The sequence below is a fragment of the Desmodus rotundus genome, chromosome 6 (assembly GCF_022682495.2).
Source record: "Desmodus rotundus isolate HL8 chromosome 6, HLdesRot8A.1, whole genome shotgun sequence".
In the NCBI taxonomy this organism is placed as follows: Eukaryota; Metazoa; Chordata; class Mammalia; order Chiroptera; family Phyllostomidae; genus Desmodus; species Desmodus rotundus.
In genome coordinates this window covers 92510505-92526758 of record NC_071392.1, presented here as the reverse complement: position 1 = coordinate 92526758, position 16254 = coordinate 92510505, and the positions used below count along the sequence as shown (strand labels likewise).

Sequence of the window (16254 nt, the reverse complement as noted above, 5' to 3'; positions counted from 1 at the left end):
GTGCCCTGACTGGGAATCGAACCTGTGACCTTTTGGTTCGCAGTCCGGCACTCAATCCCCTGAGCCACACCAGCGGGGGGTTTTTTTGAATAAAAGAAGGAAGCACCTCCTTTTATCCATGTGCAGCCAGGGAAAACGCAGTGCCGTTCTGGGACGCAGGGCAGCCTGGGGCGGGGGGGCGCACTCCAGGCAGATGCGGAGATGCCTCTGCTCACAGGGGACCCCAGGCATGCCCAGGAAACGACCTCTGTGACCTGTCCCCTCTCCCGTGGAGTTCGGTGGGTGGAGCGCTCCTGGCCCCAGGCCAGCACGTGGGGCAGGGCCGCGTGACCCGAGAGCCGTGATGGCTGGAAGGTCTTCCTGGCAGGAGCTCAATGCAGAGAGACCGGGAAGGTCCTTGCACAGCGGCGACCGGTCTCCGCTTGTCGCTCCCTCGGCTTATGCGCAGTTGGGGCAGAAGCATCTTCTCGGTGGGTCTTAGACGACTCACGAAGTCTTCGTGGGAAGATCTGGAACTTGAAACTCACTGCTTTTAACAGAAACCACTTTTCCTACTGGATGATCTGTGGGAGAGTTTTCTTTCGGGAGACTGGACATGGTGGCTTCTTCATTTCACCCCACTGTCTGGTGTGTGTGACTTTTGAAAGCGCGTTTTTCCATCTCTGACCCAATCACAACAGGCTTCCCACTGTCACTAAGCCTTGTGGGGAAAGGGTTCCGGGAGGCAGTCACTGCGAGCAGGAGGCTGAGCTCCCAGGGGCTGAATGACAGGCACGGAGGTCCAGTGGGAGGCCATGCGGCTGTCGTTACCTGTCATCCCTAAAAGGACACAGCCTGCCCGCCGACCAGAAACCAACAGAGGTGAGGAGCTGAGGTCACTGACTGGGGCACTGTCTGCCTGTGCTGACAGGAAGGGGCCCAGGACTGTGGGCCTTGGTGCCGCCGTTGCCCCGTGTGCTTCTGCGGAGACAGACCCAGCGTCATCTTAAGGACATCCTAATGAAAGGGAGGCCGTGCCGAGGGCCGCGTCTGTCCGAGACTTGCATTCTGAAGGTATGAAATCACAGCATCCGTCTTTCCCTTCTCTCCTTCAAGGTGAAGAGGTCCAGCGTGCCTTTTGCCAAACGTGTTAATGTTGGAACTCTGTCTTATTTATAACGAAGTAACGAGAACATGGAATATCGATTGGAACTCGCTGCCTGATTAAATCTCTTCCTTATTTCCCTTTCATAAAGTCTTGTCAGTGTCTTCTGGCAGGAACAGAATGTGAGTTCAGGGACTTCAGGGACGGGGCTGCTGACAGGGGCAAGTTTACAGAGCAACCCAGGAAGTGGTAGCACCCGAGACCCGCCTTTGGGGTGGGAAGCTGGGAGCGGGGCCGGTGGGGAGGGGCCAGAGCGTGGGGAGGAGCTCAGTCACATCAGCACACTCACAGGGTCCACTGTGGCTCAGTCTGCCCCACGCGTGGGGCGGTGTGGTGGGAGGTGGCCACCCTCCTCTCTGTTTGCCTGCCACTTACATTGCCAGGTGCCTGAGGACGCCCCCCACCCCCATCGCTCACTGACCTTGGCCGCTGCTCTTGGCTTTCACGGCATGAAGAGTGTTGCTTTGTGGGGCGGCACAGCTTTAGTTCTCATGTACGTTTGGAAGGAATGGGACTGCAGACAGGCCATCTGTTTGGGGAACATGAGAGAGGGAAGCCCACGGAGTACGGTTTCCTGGGGGGTGGCCACAGGGCAGGAGGAACCCCGCCCACGGCCAGGGACGTGGGCCCTGGCTCTTCCTGGAGGCGAGGGGCACACCAAAAGCAACGGAGTGCCGCGCACAGGGGCTGCCGACCGCGGTTTGTGTCGCCGTTAGTTTCTCACTGTGGCTGCCTGCCTGGGCAGCAGGACTTGTCTCTGACCTTCGTGCCGTTGGTTCCTGTTCTAGAACCTCGTAGAAGCCCAGTGTCCGCGTCTCGCCGTGCAGTCCTGTTGTGTTCGGGGGTTTGGCAGACACGCGTCCCCACCCACCCGCCACAGCGCAGGCTCTGGACCACGGACGCTGAGTCTGCTTTCTACTTTATCCGTAACCCGTGACCTGCGCACAGTTCCTGGGCCCGTCGTTCAAGCCGTGAACTCAAGAACCCGGAGCTGCCCCGAGCCTCAGTTTCCCACTCGAAGCGAAGATGAACACAGTCTGCCGTGTCTGCCAGCCCCCCTCACCTGCTGGAACCCTGGCCCCAGCAGGCCAGCGTGTGGTTAAGTGAAAGTGAGGCCGTGAGGGGGTCCTGAGTCCCACAGGATGGGTGTCCTCGTAAGGACAGGGAGACGCCAGAGGGGAGGGGCTCCTAGAGGGCAGCCGACTGCCAGCCGGGGGGAGGGGCCTCAGGGGAAAGCCCCCGGCCTCCAGAACGGGGAGGAGGTGGGTTCTGCGGTTCCAGTGGGCTAGTCCGTGGGTGGCGGCCTGAGCAGACTAATACACTGACTGGGGTGGGGGGGCAGGGTACAGGCCACACAGACCATGGCAGCTTGGGAGGTGCCACGGCTGCTCACGGAGTCACTCGTGCAGCCGCAGGAGCAGACCACGAGCCCTGTGGGTGCAGACGTGTGTGGACCTACACGCGGACACAGCCTGACTTACACTTGGTACGTTGAGTGACCGTGTCACCTCAGACAGCGTGTGACACAGACTCGTAACTGGCCGTGTTTTATGAAAGAGGAATCGATCTTATCACCCACTGTTACCATTTTAAATTACTGTTTAGAAAGTAAAACTATACAGGTTTATACACGTCCCTTTTAAACCAATCAAAAAGGGCCAGGCCTCCATTTTGGTCCCTGTGTTACACGGGAGCCCGATGCTTCTAAGCCATGTCTTCTCCTGGTTTCCCTGACTGACAGTCTTGTCACTCACTTCCTGGCCCGCCTGGCTCCCTCAGCCTGGGTTGTGTGGGGCTTTCTCGTGTGCCCTTTCTGGGGGGCAGGGGCAGCGGGCAGGGCTGAATTCCGTGTGTGTGAGGAGGGAGGGGCAGCCAGACAGGGGCCCGGCCTGGCTTGAAATGCCCCAGGTCAGCCCCTTGGCCAGGGGCTGGCAGCGCCGCTGGGTGAGACGGTCCGGAGGGGGCCCTGCAGCTGAGCGGGGAGTGAGTGGGAGCGGTGGCCAGGTCCAAGGTTAAAAATAAAAGTATGACCAACAAGAGGACAAGGTCGGCCAACGGCCATTGTCCCGGGCGGCACTGTTTGCCTTGGCACGCCTTCTGAGGCCGGGCTGAAATGTCACTCCCAAGGACATCCCTGTGTCTGGCCGAAGCTGCTGCCTTCAAGGTGGAAGCTCACATTGGAGCAGTCCCGGCCCCTTCCTGCCGGGGACCTCAGCGCGCAGGCTGTGTGCCTGTCACACGGGAGCCCCCCCACGCGCCTCTCCGCTCTAGCTGCTCCAGTGGGACGGTACCTGCCGGGTGAGCACAGATCAAACACCATCGATGGCTGACCTCGTTTGATTTCTCCACAACGTATCCTGAGAAATCTCCAGCGTGGGAGAGGACGGCAGGCTAAGGGACACGCAGGCCTGCAGCAATCACCATGTGGCTGCACTGTCGTCGTAAATCACAGACGTCACACATATCAGGGCACTTTGTCCTCCAAAGCGCGGCTCACGTCCCTTCCAAACAGGGAGATTTTGCTATGTAGACACAATGCCATCACCACCAGATTAACGATTATCCCCGGATACTCGGTCCATACCCTTTTCACCCGCCGGCCCCCCATGTGGCGGGTCACTGGGACTCTGGTGTGAGCACTGTGGCCTTGCCCCCCCAACCCCGTTTCCCTGCTCGGTGGCGTGGATGGGGCCACATTTCCTGTTGTACTGCCATAGGAAACCACAGGCACCAAGTCGCTTTGAAAACCGAAAGCACTATCTTAACTTCAGGGATTACTTTTAGGAGAAAATGAGATTTCTCAGATTTTAAAATAAAGGTACGACTTTCTGGTATCACTCCTGTGTGGAATCCAATCAACAAGATAATCGAACAGACCAAGTAGAAAGGGAGTCACAGATACAGAGAACAGATTGACAGCTGTCAGGGAGGAGGATGGGGGGGCTGGGTGAAAAGGTGAAGGGATTCAGCAAAACATATACGTGTCAGATTTGACACAGGCATGTGCAACGGCGTGGTGCCGGCCAGAGGGGAAGAGGGGTAGGGGGAGGAGGAGGCAGGCAAATGGGGCAGAAAGAAACTTGACTTTGGGGGGTTGGGCGCACGATGACATGTGCAGGTGATGTTTTATTGAGTTCTGCACTTGGAACCTGCGTGGTTTCATTAGCCAGTGTCACCCCAATAAACTCAATGAAAAATAAAATAGGCGAAAAAGGACGTTTCCACATGCATCGCCAGTCCAACAGATACCAATGCATTTAAGAGATGGCCATATCGTCACGCTGGGAAGCCCACGGCACCCCCAGTAAGCCGTCCCCTGCATGGGCGGGGCACAGCCGTGGGAGGCAAGGGGGCAGGCCACACCTGGCGGAGAGGGTCTCTGGGTGTGGTCTGAGGACCGGAGCCCTCGGTGAGCCGTCTGGTCTGGGGGGCCATCCGAGCACCTCCACCCCTTCGTGCGGGTGGAGGAAAGCTTCCGCAAAGCCTGCTTCCTTCAGAAGGGCTTGTCTTGTCACCAGCCTGCAGCCATCTCTCCCGCTTAACCCCGCTTTCTGCGGCTCACTCAGAAACACGATATTTGCCATAAAAATGTGCCTCATGAGGTCTGGCTCATCTTGAATTCTGTTTTTTTTTTTTTTTTAAACCTTCTGGGGTTCTGATCTCTGCAACTAAACAGTTGGCCACCCCCTGCCCCCTCAGGCTAGGGGTCATGTCACACACTCTTTTTCTCGGGCTCAGAAAGCTCTCAAAAATGCACAGGTTGTCGTTATTGCTCAATGATGGAGAGAACCTCCTTCGTTTCTGAATCATAAGTGAAGAATGAGGAAGAATGCCAATTACATAATTTTGATTAATTTAGCACTTAAAAGGAAAACAGAGGCTTTTTAATGATGACATTTATGGCATAAGGCACCTGGCTTCTCTGGGTGCCATGCTTCTGGGAAATGTTTTGCACCCTTTACTTCCTTGAAGCCTTTGACCTTGGATGAAGAACCAGAGGCATTTCAGGTGGGGGACGGCAGTCTGTGGGGACTGCCTCCTCCTGGCTTCATTGCAGAGGAAGAGGCGCCTGGCCAGGTAGACACGCAAGATCGAGGACAAAACCAAGGTCTGTTAATGATTAGCTCAGCCTGCAGTTCACGTAAATCAGAAACGAACACGCCCCAGCTCTTGCTGGCACTTCTTGTTTTAACACGTCTTCCTGATGTCTAATCTCGCGTCTCTCCTCTCCCTGCATCACCGGCGTCGACTGGGCCCTAAACCCGGGGGATGGTCTCACGCACATGCCTCGCTGAAAGGCTTGGGGTTGGCTTTGAGTCTCGGGCCCTTTGCTCCTGACCCTGGTTGGTCTGAAGGCTCGACCTTCTCATGTGGAAAATGGGGCAATAATAGTACCTGTGTCTTAGACACATTCAGTGTGGCACGGGACGCCTAGCAAGCGCTCAGCAAATGTGGGGTATTTTTGTTGCCTACAGGTGAGTGATTCATACGGTGTCTCCGTATTTCAGTAAATGTTCGTGGCGCTGGATTGGACAGAAAGAGGCCACACATGGCGCCCACTCATACCTGTGCTGCGCCCAGAGCTGGGGGTGAAACTGAGGAGAGCGGCGCAGAGGCCCCCGCAGGGCTGCATGACGAGGGCCTGGAGGGAAGAGAAGGCCCAAGTTCTGGTCCTGGGACAAACATGGGCACCCGACTTCTTGTTCCTTCGGCCCAGGGCAGGGGGTTCCATTCGGTGATGGTTTCCCGCTGTCCCCTTCCGAGCAGAAGGCCTGAACGTGCGCCCTGGGGAAGGGCCTTCTGGTCAGGTCCGTTTGGCCCCCATTTGGAGAATCAGTGTCTTCAGGTGTCTGAGTTAAAGAAACCTGGTTAATTTGTTAATACCTTTTCCCCTCCGCGGAACCAGCGTTTAACAAATCACACGTCAGAAAGTATCGGACTAGGAAGTCCTGAAGTCCCTTGGAAAAGTCTGCTCCTGTTTGCGTTTTCTCCTCCGTCTCTGTGACAGTCTGTTTTCTGATTTTCTCGCACTTGCACATTCCCCCTCGGGGCTGTTCTGTGCGGTCTCACTTCAGGCCGTGTGTCCAGAAAGTCGAGTTACACCGTCCTTTGTCTGTCGCTTAGATTTTGCAAAAGTAGGTGTTCTGTGAGGCCCGCTAAATATAACTTCATATGATGAGATAGAATTATACGTCTGTTACGATACAGACGGAATTATCACTCTTCCAGGAAGGACAGGAGACAGGGACCACAAAGATGGCACCAGTCAACCTAGCCTGGGGGTTGAAAAGCCTCTTGCGAAGCCCAACGCGTGGCCCTTATGCAGAAGCGATGGGCAGAAATTGCACTGATGCTTATTTTCTTTTCAGGCATCAGAATTTCAAGGGGGACAAAAGAAATGAATCCAGTTATTTATAACTTCCTTTACCTGGAGACACAGTTTTTAATGTTAACATTTAACTAGTAAGCTCACTTAATCATCTTCCAAATTTCACAGGCCACCTGGGCCAATTGGAGATGAAAATGATTCGTGAGGAGGAGGAGGCCGGCATGGCTCAGGAAGCCTGATCTTGGAGTCGGGGGACAGGAAGCACGTTGCTGTGAAGCCTGCTAAGGGGGGCCCAGAGAATGTGCCCCCTGGGACAAAGGTCAGTCTTCCTCGTGGGAGTGAGAAGCTTGCTGCTTGTCTGGTCCCGACTCTGAAAGCAGAGTGGCTTTGTCCCTGAGGGTGCCGTCAAGGCTGACAGCGGCCTGTGGGGACAGAGTCCGTGCTCGGCCACCAAGGGGTTGAGTGAGCCCAACCTCTGCTCCCCAGGGGTCGCTCAGGGGAACAGGGGCCTCCCTAGTCGTGATGCTGAGCGGCTGCACCAGACGGGTCTGTGAGCTTTCACATCACGGTCGGGCAGACGGTCCTGGGTGAGTGCTAGTTCTTACGGTGAATCCAGATACTAAAAGGAAAAAAAAATGAACGTATAACATGAATTTGCTGAGCAGAAGCTTGCCTCTTTCTAATAAAAGTGGAGGCCACCAAACTAATTTTTAAAAAGATTTTATTTATTTATTTTTAGAGGGGAAGGGAGGGAGAAGAGAGGGAGAGGAACATCAGTGTATGGTTGTTTCTTGCATACCCCCCACTGGGGACCTGGCCTGCAACCCAGGCATGTGCCCTGTCTGGGAATCGAACCGGCGACCCTTTGGTTTTCAGGTTGGTGCTCAATCCACTGAGCCACACCAGCTGGGGGCCACACAAATAATTTTTAATTGAGGTATTTGACTCATTGAATTCTTCCGTTCTCTCTAAGAAATCAGGGGCGTCCCAGCCTTCATAAAGCCGAATTGAAAAGAACCCTTGGGAGACTGTAAGACCTCTGTCTCTCCCTGTGCAGGAGGCCATGGCACAGGGGTCTCTGAAGGTCAAAACACAGCTCGCTGCTGTGGGTTGGATGGTCCCCCCCCCAGGTGTGTGTGTTCTAGATTTAGCCCCCTGACCTGATTTGGAAGTAGAGTCACTGTACGTGTGACCAAGTCAAATCGAGATGAGACCATCGGGTGGGCTCCAACCCAATACCACTGGCTTCCACACGACAAGGGGGCGTTCGGACACAGCTGGACGCGCTCGGAGAACGCCACGTGACGATGATGAGGCACGCTGACAAAGAAAGGAGGGATGCCTGGGACCAGCCAGCCCTGCCCTTCCCTGGAGCTCAGCCTTCCGGCCTCCGGGGCAGAGACACCACCGGGTTCTGTTGTTCGAGCCACCAGGTCTGTGGCGCTGTGTGGCGGCGGCCTGAGCAAACGGGGACGCTTCACTCAAACCCTTTGGATCCCTCCCTGGAATTTTGGGTTCGGTGGTCCGAGGCTCCTGAGGTGAATCACTTCCCTTATTTCCCTGGTACTTGCCAGAGTAATTTCTGTGCCCGTGGTTTTCCTCTTGGTATTTCTTCTGCAGGATTGCCCACCCTTCGCTTTTCATCTGCCCAAGTTCCAGTCAGTGTCTCAGGTCAAGAGCCACTTTCTTTGTGAGGTGCTACCTCGTCCACCCATCCACCCACCAGTCTGTCCATCCATCTACCCACCAATCCACCCACCATCCATTCATCCATCGTCCACCATCCATCCATCCATCCATTGTCCACCATCCATCCATCCATCATCCATCCATCGTCCATCCATCCACCATCCATCTATCCACCATCCATCCATCCATTGTCCACCATCCATCCATCCATCATCCATCCATCCATCGTCCATCCATCCACCATCCATCCATCCACCATCCATCCATCCATCTATCCATCATCCATCCATCCATTGTCCACCATCCATCCATCCATCATCCATCTATCCATCGTCCATCCATTCATCATCCATCCATCGTCCATCCATCCACCATCCATCCATCCACCATCCATCATCCATCATCCATCCATCCATCCATCCATCCATCCATCGTCCATCCATCCACCATCCATCCATCCACCATCCATCATCCATCCATCCATCCATCCACCATCCATCATCCATCCATCATCCATCCATCCATCATCCATCCATCCATCGTCCATCCATCCATCCATTATCCACCCCCACCCCCCGTGCGCTGGCTCCCTTGTCTAGAACTACACCTGAAGGCAGCACTTGGAACCCTGACACCTGAAGGCACCACTTGAACCCTGGACAGGGTTCAGGCTTAGCCCCGCCCCCGCCCTGACCAGCTGTCAGGGGTCTGGTATGAGTGACGAGTGACGAGGGCTCTGTGGACAGCATCGCTCGCAGACTGTTCTCTACCTGCATTGAGCAGCTGGTGTGGGCAGCAGGCACTCACATGTCCCAGAGAAGCACAATAAGGAAAGGAGGGACATTCGTTTTCCAAAGAAAATGTATCTTAGTTAATCTGTCACGTGAGCTAAGATGTTTTCTGTCTCATGTGTTGGGTTACCTTAACGCAAGCAACCTGTTTAGGGAATTCACATTATCCACTGTACTTCGTCAGTGCTCGCAACGGTGGCTCTCAGAGTCAGCACCCGCTGCTCAGGTGCTGAGATGGCCCCGGCCCCCGTGTCTCCTGTGGGGGCCTTTCTTCGCCCCCCTGTGTGGAGGGAGCAGGTGTTTCCTGTCTTCTCTGTGATCATATTTACACCTTTCTGGGTGTTTTTCTGTTCTTCCTTCTAACTTGCTCAAGGTGATTAAGCCCCAAGTACGTGCAGAATGTGGTACCAGGTACTACCAGGGGTTTTATAAGATTCCTATAGTCATTTATGATTAAGCCCAAGTGGGACAAGTCTGCTAAGTAGACTGATCGATAGAAAGTACATGGCATTATGTAGTGAAGTCATAAAAGTTGGACAATCTTATCTCCACCGCAGCTGGGAAGGTAAAAGGTGGGGAGAGTTTTCTGGCAATTGAAATAAAATGAAATTGCTCACCTTTGCTTACACTGGCGCTGGAGTTTGGGTTCGAGGGCTTGGGTCACAGCTTTAATTTGACTTAGTGCATCCTGGCGGGGAGAGGGAGACCCAGGAGCGTCCGTGTTGGTCTTGCTGAGGCCGTTTCCTCCCTATCGCTGAGGTGGGCTCGTCTGGGAAGTGCCACGCTTGCCTGACTCTCGGTTCAGCCATGTTGATGGGGAGAACGGCCAGACCGGTGGGAGGGGGACCCAGTCCTGGCAGCCCCTGCCCCCAGGAATCACCTTCCCGCTCCTGGACGCTTCCCGAGGGGCCCAGGTGTGTAAAGGTCAGCGCTCGTGCGCAGAGTGACGACAAGCAGGAGTTAAAACCACGCTTGTGTGGTGCTGCCGCGCGTGTCTGCGGCCTGCTCTGCCTCTGTGTTTAACAGTGGCCTGGAAAGAGCCCTTGCCCATCGGCGTCCCTCGTCCATCACAGCCTCACCTCCTCTCCTGGCTGTGCACCTTCTGGGTCACTCTGTACCTGTTCTTTGCACACCCGACGTTCCCCTTGCGAGGGAAGGACGGCCAGCATCTCTGTGTCTCGTGACGGGCACAGCGTCTCCTGCAGTGGATGGGCGGAGGACCGGACGTTAAAGGGAGGCAGTGCCAACCTCAAGGCCGCCGTCTGAAGGTCAAGGGAGGTAACGAGTGTGAGGGCTTGAAAGTTTAGAGACGGGTCCACGTAAGTAGCAGCGGGGAGCCCTGACCCTGGGTCGCGTGGTTGCAGGAGCTGCAGGGCATTCTCCCACTTACCTTTCGTTAACGCCGTGACCCCCCACCCCCTCCTCAAAGGGGGGTGGGCTTGGGGAGAAGAGCCAACTGAGGCAAGGAGTAATTTCCACATCGGGGGATTCCACTTTCCTGCAGATCGCACTGTAGGAATTAGGCAATCCCAGTTATGCAAACTCTCCCAGGGCTTAAGAAATCCCCGAGGGCCGATGCACGATTCTCTATTAAAGTACTGAGTTTGCGTGTTTGTTAATTTCTCTCCGTTTATAGTTTCTTGCCCGTGGCAGTGTTTATTTTTCCTGAAAAAGATTTTTATTTGAAAATCTTTTTAAAGTAAATGGATTTGTTTGGGGACTTCTCCCCCCGCCCCATCTTTATTTTGAGAGACTAAAAAAGTTCTTAAATCTTCGTGGTTGCTGGATTCTTTGAAAGTTAGCTCCGTCCAGAGGGCCAGGCGCACTGTGGGCTACTGGGCCAGGGAGGTGCGAGTTCAAACCGAGGCACCCCTGGGTGCGGAGATGCTCCAGGAAGGAGCCGGGGGGCTTAGTTTCCGACTTTGTCCCTCGTCCTGGAGGAGGTGTCTCGAAGGGACCGGAGACTTAACAGCGCCGAGGACGAAACCCCACTTTGCGACGGATGATTTTCTGGTGTCCAGAAACGGCACGAGGGCGCGGGATGCCTGTTATTTATAGTCCCGTCGTTTGGCAGGTAATAAACACTCCTGATACATTTCTGCTATCAGGTGGACATTTTTGTTTTTAACTAGGGTGCAAAAGGAATGACTTTGTCTAAAAATAGGACCGAATTAGCCATCATGTCTTTGCATTCTCCTCCAATACAGCCTATTCGATATTTAATAGCTCTGTGTCTGACAGCTGGTTCTTCTTTAGTGACACCGTTTGGTGAGTCATCAGAGAGCTCCGCTGCGATTGTTTTAAAGGTGAACATAATGAAGACTTTGGTTTTGGAGCTAAGGTCAAAAAATGTCAAGTACAGACCATCAAATTAAAAGTAACTAAATCAATAGCATTAGGAGGCTAAAAATACTTCTGCTCCACCCTGGAAAACTAATAGGCCTGTGAAGGCCCACGATTGAAAAAAGTGTTAACATAATGGAACAAATTTCAAATAATTCAGAGCACAAATGAGGAGGGGAGGAGGAGCCAGGAGGCGAATCTCACCCTGAAGATGGACACGGAATGAGGTGAGCGTACAGAGACGCCCTCACCTGAGGGCACGAGGACATTGGTCAGCGGAGGGTGGAGACTCGAGTGGGCGCGTTTCCCCACATCGCTAACGGGAGCAGACTGAGTGTGAGACCTCCCTGTCAGAGGGCCACGCCCCGAGATGCCTCCGCCCTGTGGATGCTGCTGCTCCCTGGCCAGGTGCGCGAGTCCCCCACGAGCTGAGCCCCGCCCTCCTCTCGCCTACCCGCCCCCCAGGTCTGGGGGTTCGGAGGCTGGGAGCTGAGTGGCCAGGAGGGGCCTCTTGCCCTGGACCCGAGGTGCACCCCACTCTCCGCCTTTTCCTCATCTGTGAAATGGGGACATTACTTTCAGGGTTTTTTTTAATTGAGGGGAAATTCACATAACATAAAAGACCTCGTCTGAAAGGCACGATTCTGTGGCGTTTTGTGTGTTCAGGTTGTCGTGTGACCATGGCTCTATCGGGGTCCAGGTGTGGGCGTCGCCCCGAGAGGAACCTCTGCCGGGCTGTGCTCTCTCTGGGGTTTGCCAGTTCTGGGTGCTCCGTGGAAACAGGGACATGTGCTGCGCGGCCTTCTGTGTCTGGCTTTTCCCAGTTCCGTGTTTCCGGGCCCTTGGTCTCTCGTCAGGGCTGAGGACCCTTCCATTGCCACGTGGACAGGCCGCGTCCTGCCGGCACTCTTGCCTCAGCGCAGATGCAGAGGAGGTGGGGTGCCTAGTGGGGAGTGGGGGACGCTGCAGGGACAAGTGACCCCCAGTCTCTGAGCTGCTCACTGTCCCTTCCAATGCACTGCACTGCCAACACGGTCTGACCTCAGAGCGTCCGACGTGCCCCTGCGAGCGGCGACAGCCTCTGTCTGTGGGGTGGATGCCCCCTTCCACGTGCACGGCCACTGCCCTTCCAGGCGGACCGAGACTCTGAGAGGCTGGAGAAGACAGCGGCCTGTCTCGGTTTTGGTGTCTGCGGGTGGGTGCAGGTTCAGAAGAAAAGCAAATAAGTGGGAGGACTTTTAAAAGAAGGGCATGTGACCCAGATGCTCAGTACATTGACGACATGGTGCCGATGGTCCACCTGGAGGTAAGGCTGGGTGAACTGTGACGTTATAAACAAAAGGTGGTGATGATGAAGGACTCAGACATGGGAGGAGGGACTCAGGGTTTGGTGGCTCTGACCGTGAGTGACTGCTTTACAGCACACTGATGCGGAGAAAGAAGCCTTGATAAATTGGTGTTCTCCGCCGGGCTCTGCTTGCTCGTCTGGCCTTTCCTGGTCTGGGCATCTGAGTCTTTTAAAAGGATAATGAAAAGTAATTTTTTCAATCACAGCGCACCTTCAGTGTCATCTTGGGTTGGTTCCAGGTGTCCAGAAAGGTGGTTAGACCGTCACCCACTTTTCAAGGTTGTCCCCCAGCACGTCCAGGGCCCACCTGGCACTGTGCAAGGCTCTACAGTGTCGTTAACGCTGGTCCCGTTGCTGGACCTCCTGTCCCCAAGACTGTCCTGCAACCGACCCCTTCCCCTTTCTCACCCGCCCCCCACGCCTCCCTGGGCCCCAGAGTCTAACAGGACAGGTCACGTCGGGCCTGTCTCGTTCAGACTCAGGGACAAGTGGGGAGTGTGTCCTTGATGGTGGTGGCATCGGTAACTGATCCAGGAGGGTGACGTGGACCTTCACGAAGGTGGCCACAGGGCCAGGGGCAGCCGAGTGGCGCCATGGTGGATGGAGGATGCCCTGTGGTCACTCAGGGGTGATGCTGATTGTGGCCGAGCCCGGCTCCAGGGCCTTCATAGGAATCACAGCCTCCCCGTTGGGGTCAGCGCTATTGTGAAGTCCAGTTTTGAGAGGGAAACCGAGGCACAGAGTGAGTGATGTCCGGAGGTTACACAGCTTGGGGGCGAAGGAGCTGAGGTTGGGGCCGGACTGGGGCCTGTCACTGGACACAGCACCCACCGTTCATCAGAAGGACAAGACGCTGACCGCGGGCTCTGGGGCTGGTGGGACGCCTCCCGGCCGTGAGGGACTCGTGCCCTGTTCCCGCAGGGCTCCTCTCGAGGGTCCAAATGTCTGTGGGGCCTGTCCTCGTCCCAGGCTGCTGTTGGCCGGCTGTGTGCTCTGGGCAGGCTCTTCCTCTACCGGGACGCGGGAGGTGGTGGTGCGGTGTCCTGGTGCTCGTCGCTGTTCCCAGTGGCTCTGTGGGGAGCGCAGGCTTGTTAAGAAGCGTGGTTTGAAGGACCCACATCACCGTCCGTTTTGCTGAGACTCTCTGTCCCAAGCCTTTTGGCACATGTTTCCCTCCTCCCGTAAATTATTTCATAAACAAGCAAAAAAATTCCTGGGAAGTGTGTTTCGGGGCAGCCCCTGTCATGGGAACAGACACATTAACTGTGGGGAGACACCTGGGGCCCAAACTGAAGTGGAATTTACACGGAAGCGGCGAAGGGGGGTTTTGGGGGGTGCTCCTGTAGGTCTGTGTCCTCAGACTCACCCATCGATGTTGCCTGGACCAGGGGCCGGTGACGGGTTCATAACAGGATGCAGGACGTCCTGCTTTCCTGCGAACACCACGCCGGGAGTGGCGAGGGCTGCCAATTAAGGCACTCCCCTCCACTTCGAGTGGTTTCTAATCTTGTTAGAAGTGGAAAATCCTCACATCTGAAATATTAAAATGTGCGAATGAGAAGAGACTGTAAATGCCCTGGACTCGGAGAGGGTGGGAGGCTCCCTAATGGAGGGTGGTATCGATCTGGACGTGGACGGGTGGGAGCGGCTTGGATGCTAAGTGAGCGGCAGATGGATGTTCCAGGAAAGGAGGTGAGTAAGGAGGAGACTCCGAAGCTACCTGGGAAAAACCTCCTAGTCCAGAGTGAACAAGTGGGGCCGCATCCTAAATGACAGGAAAAGGGCTTTTCAGGCTGAGAAGATCGCTGTGAAATATGAATTCAGCACTAATGGTTCGAACGGGAGGCGGGTCTCTAAACAGGGGCCCAGCCTGTTTACGAGGCTCTGCGGCTGTAATTCAAGGGTGAGGCCCGTGGTGGAGGTGGCGGTGGGGGTGGGAGGGAAGGGATGCCGTAAATATAGGAGACAGTTTAAAGGGACATGTCACAGAGTCACTGGCTGTAGAGAAGGTGAGGCATTTAGTTACAAAATGTTTGTTGATCTCTTATGTGTAAAGGACTGTCTTAATTATGCTGAGATACAAAAAATGACTAAGGTTGGCCTCGAACTTGGGGTGAGATAAGTACACACTACATGTAAGTTTACGAAATCCAGTTTTTGGACGTGGGCGACTATAGGAAAGATGGCCTTGTTGGTGGAAATGGTGACCGAAGGTGAAGATGCTGGCTTGGCGGGGGGGGGGGGGGGGGGGGGGGCAGAGGAGGGCAGAGCTCTGGTTGTGCTCAGTATGGCGTGACAGGGGGTGCGTTCGGACGCGAGGCTGGGGCACGGGAGACAGTTTAAGGACTTGAGGCCTAGACTTACCCGCCTTCCTCTGGGAGGTGTCTCTGAAACCGTGCGAGTGTACGGGAAGCCAAGCCGCGGGCCGAGTCTTGGGGATGTCCACAGCTGTGAGTGGGGAGGAGGGAGGGCCCAGAGACAGAGGTAAGGGATGGTGGGGAGGCCGATGGCTGCTGGAGGTGTGTCAGGAATGGAAGTGACCATCAGGGTGCTGGTGGCCACGGGGAGGGTGCTGAGGAAAGGCCTCGAACTGTTGTCAGCTGGGTGGTTGGTCACAAGCAGCCCGCAGGAGCTTCGGGGGCGGGGGAGCGGGATTCGGATGCCAAAATGCAAACCTGTGCAGACCAGGGTGATAGGTCTAGTTTGGAACATTGCAGAAATTAGCACCGCGGCCCCTTTGAGAGGGGCCTGGGAGGCTTTTCCACAGATGGCCGTCATCGATGGCACGCCAGGAGAGTGGGTGGAGCAAGTGCAGACTGCCCTTGAGGCTCAGAGGGGAGAACGGGGGAGAACGTTGCTTCTGGCTCGGGGACCCCAGGGATGGAGGTGAGAAGGAGGGTGGGGGAGGGGGTCACACATGGCCCAGACAGCAGGTGATATGAGCTGGGTCTCCATAGCTTACTAGATCGAATGTCTGGAGAGGGTGGAATGGGGTGTTAGGAAACCTGATTGAAGGGGCAAACGATTTGGGGTTGGAAGCGGTAGGAGGTAGGACTAGGAAGAGGCAATTGAAGGTGAAAAGGGGCAAGTGGGTTGTAAGGACCACGGGAGGCCAGGGAGGAGGGCCTTTGAAGTAGGCTGTGTGGGCCCCTCCCTCCCTCCCTCCCTCTCTCCCCCCCCCAAATATGTGTTAATGAGAGTATAAGTTACCCTGCCCCAGCCTCCCACCACCACCTCACCCTGCCTTCCCTGAATGTCAGGCAGACAGACAGGAGCTCGCAGTCCGTCGTCTTCCCCGTCTGGCTCCTTTCAGACAGAGCTTGCTGTTCTGCAGATGCACCCGCGTAGCGGCCTGTGCTGGGAGGTGATTCATTTTTGTTGCTGAGTAACGGTGCGTGGCACGGATATACGATGTTTTGTTTATCCGCTCACCAGTTGATGGACTTTGGGTCCCTTCCAGTTCGAGCTCTTTCGGATCCGCTCACATGTTAGGAGCACTCCCATGAAAGTTTCCTGTGGACACGCTTCTCCGTTTTCCTTGGGCCGGTGCCCAGAAGTGGGCCTGATGGGCCTGCTGGTGAGTGTGTGTTTGTTTTAACAAGGAAGTGCC

The 16254-nt window shown here is 55.4% G+C and overlaps 1 long non-coding RNA gene across 2 annotated transcripts; it reads right to left on the bottom strand.

The window, feature by feature from the left end:
- Positions 1 to 4207: 4207 nt before the first annotated feature.
- On the bottom strand, positions 4208 to 16046 carry LOC123480202 (uncharacterized). 2 transcript variants are annotated; one of them, XR_006656110.2, is made up of 6 exons: positions 15884 to 16046; positions 15009 to 15319; positions 14011 to 14177; positions 10344 to 13715; positions 9571 to 10152; positions 4208 to 7092 (listed from the first exon to the last, which is right to left on the bottom strand). It is a non-coding gene; the product is annotated as an uncharacterized lncRNA (long non-coding RNA). The 2 variants fall into 2 exon arrangements; XR_006656111.2 differs by lacking the exon at positions 4208 to 7092 and adding an exon at positions 7609 to 7793.
- Between the last annotated feature and the right edge of the window lie 208 nt (positions 16047 to 16254).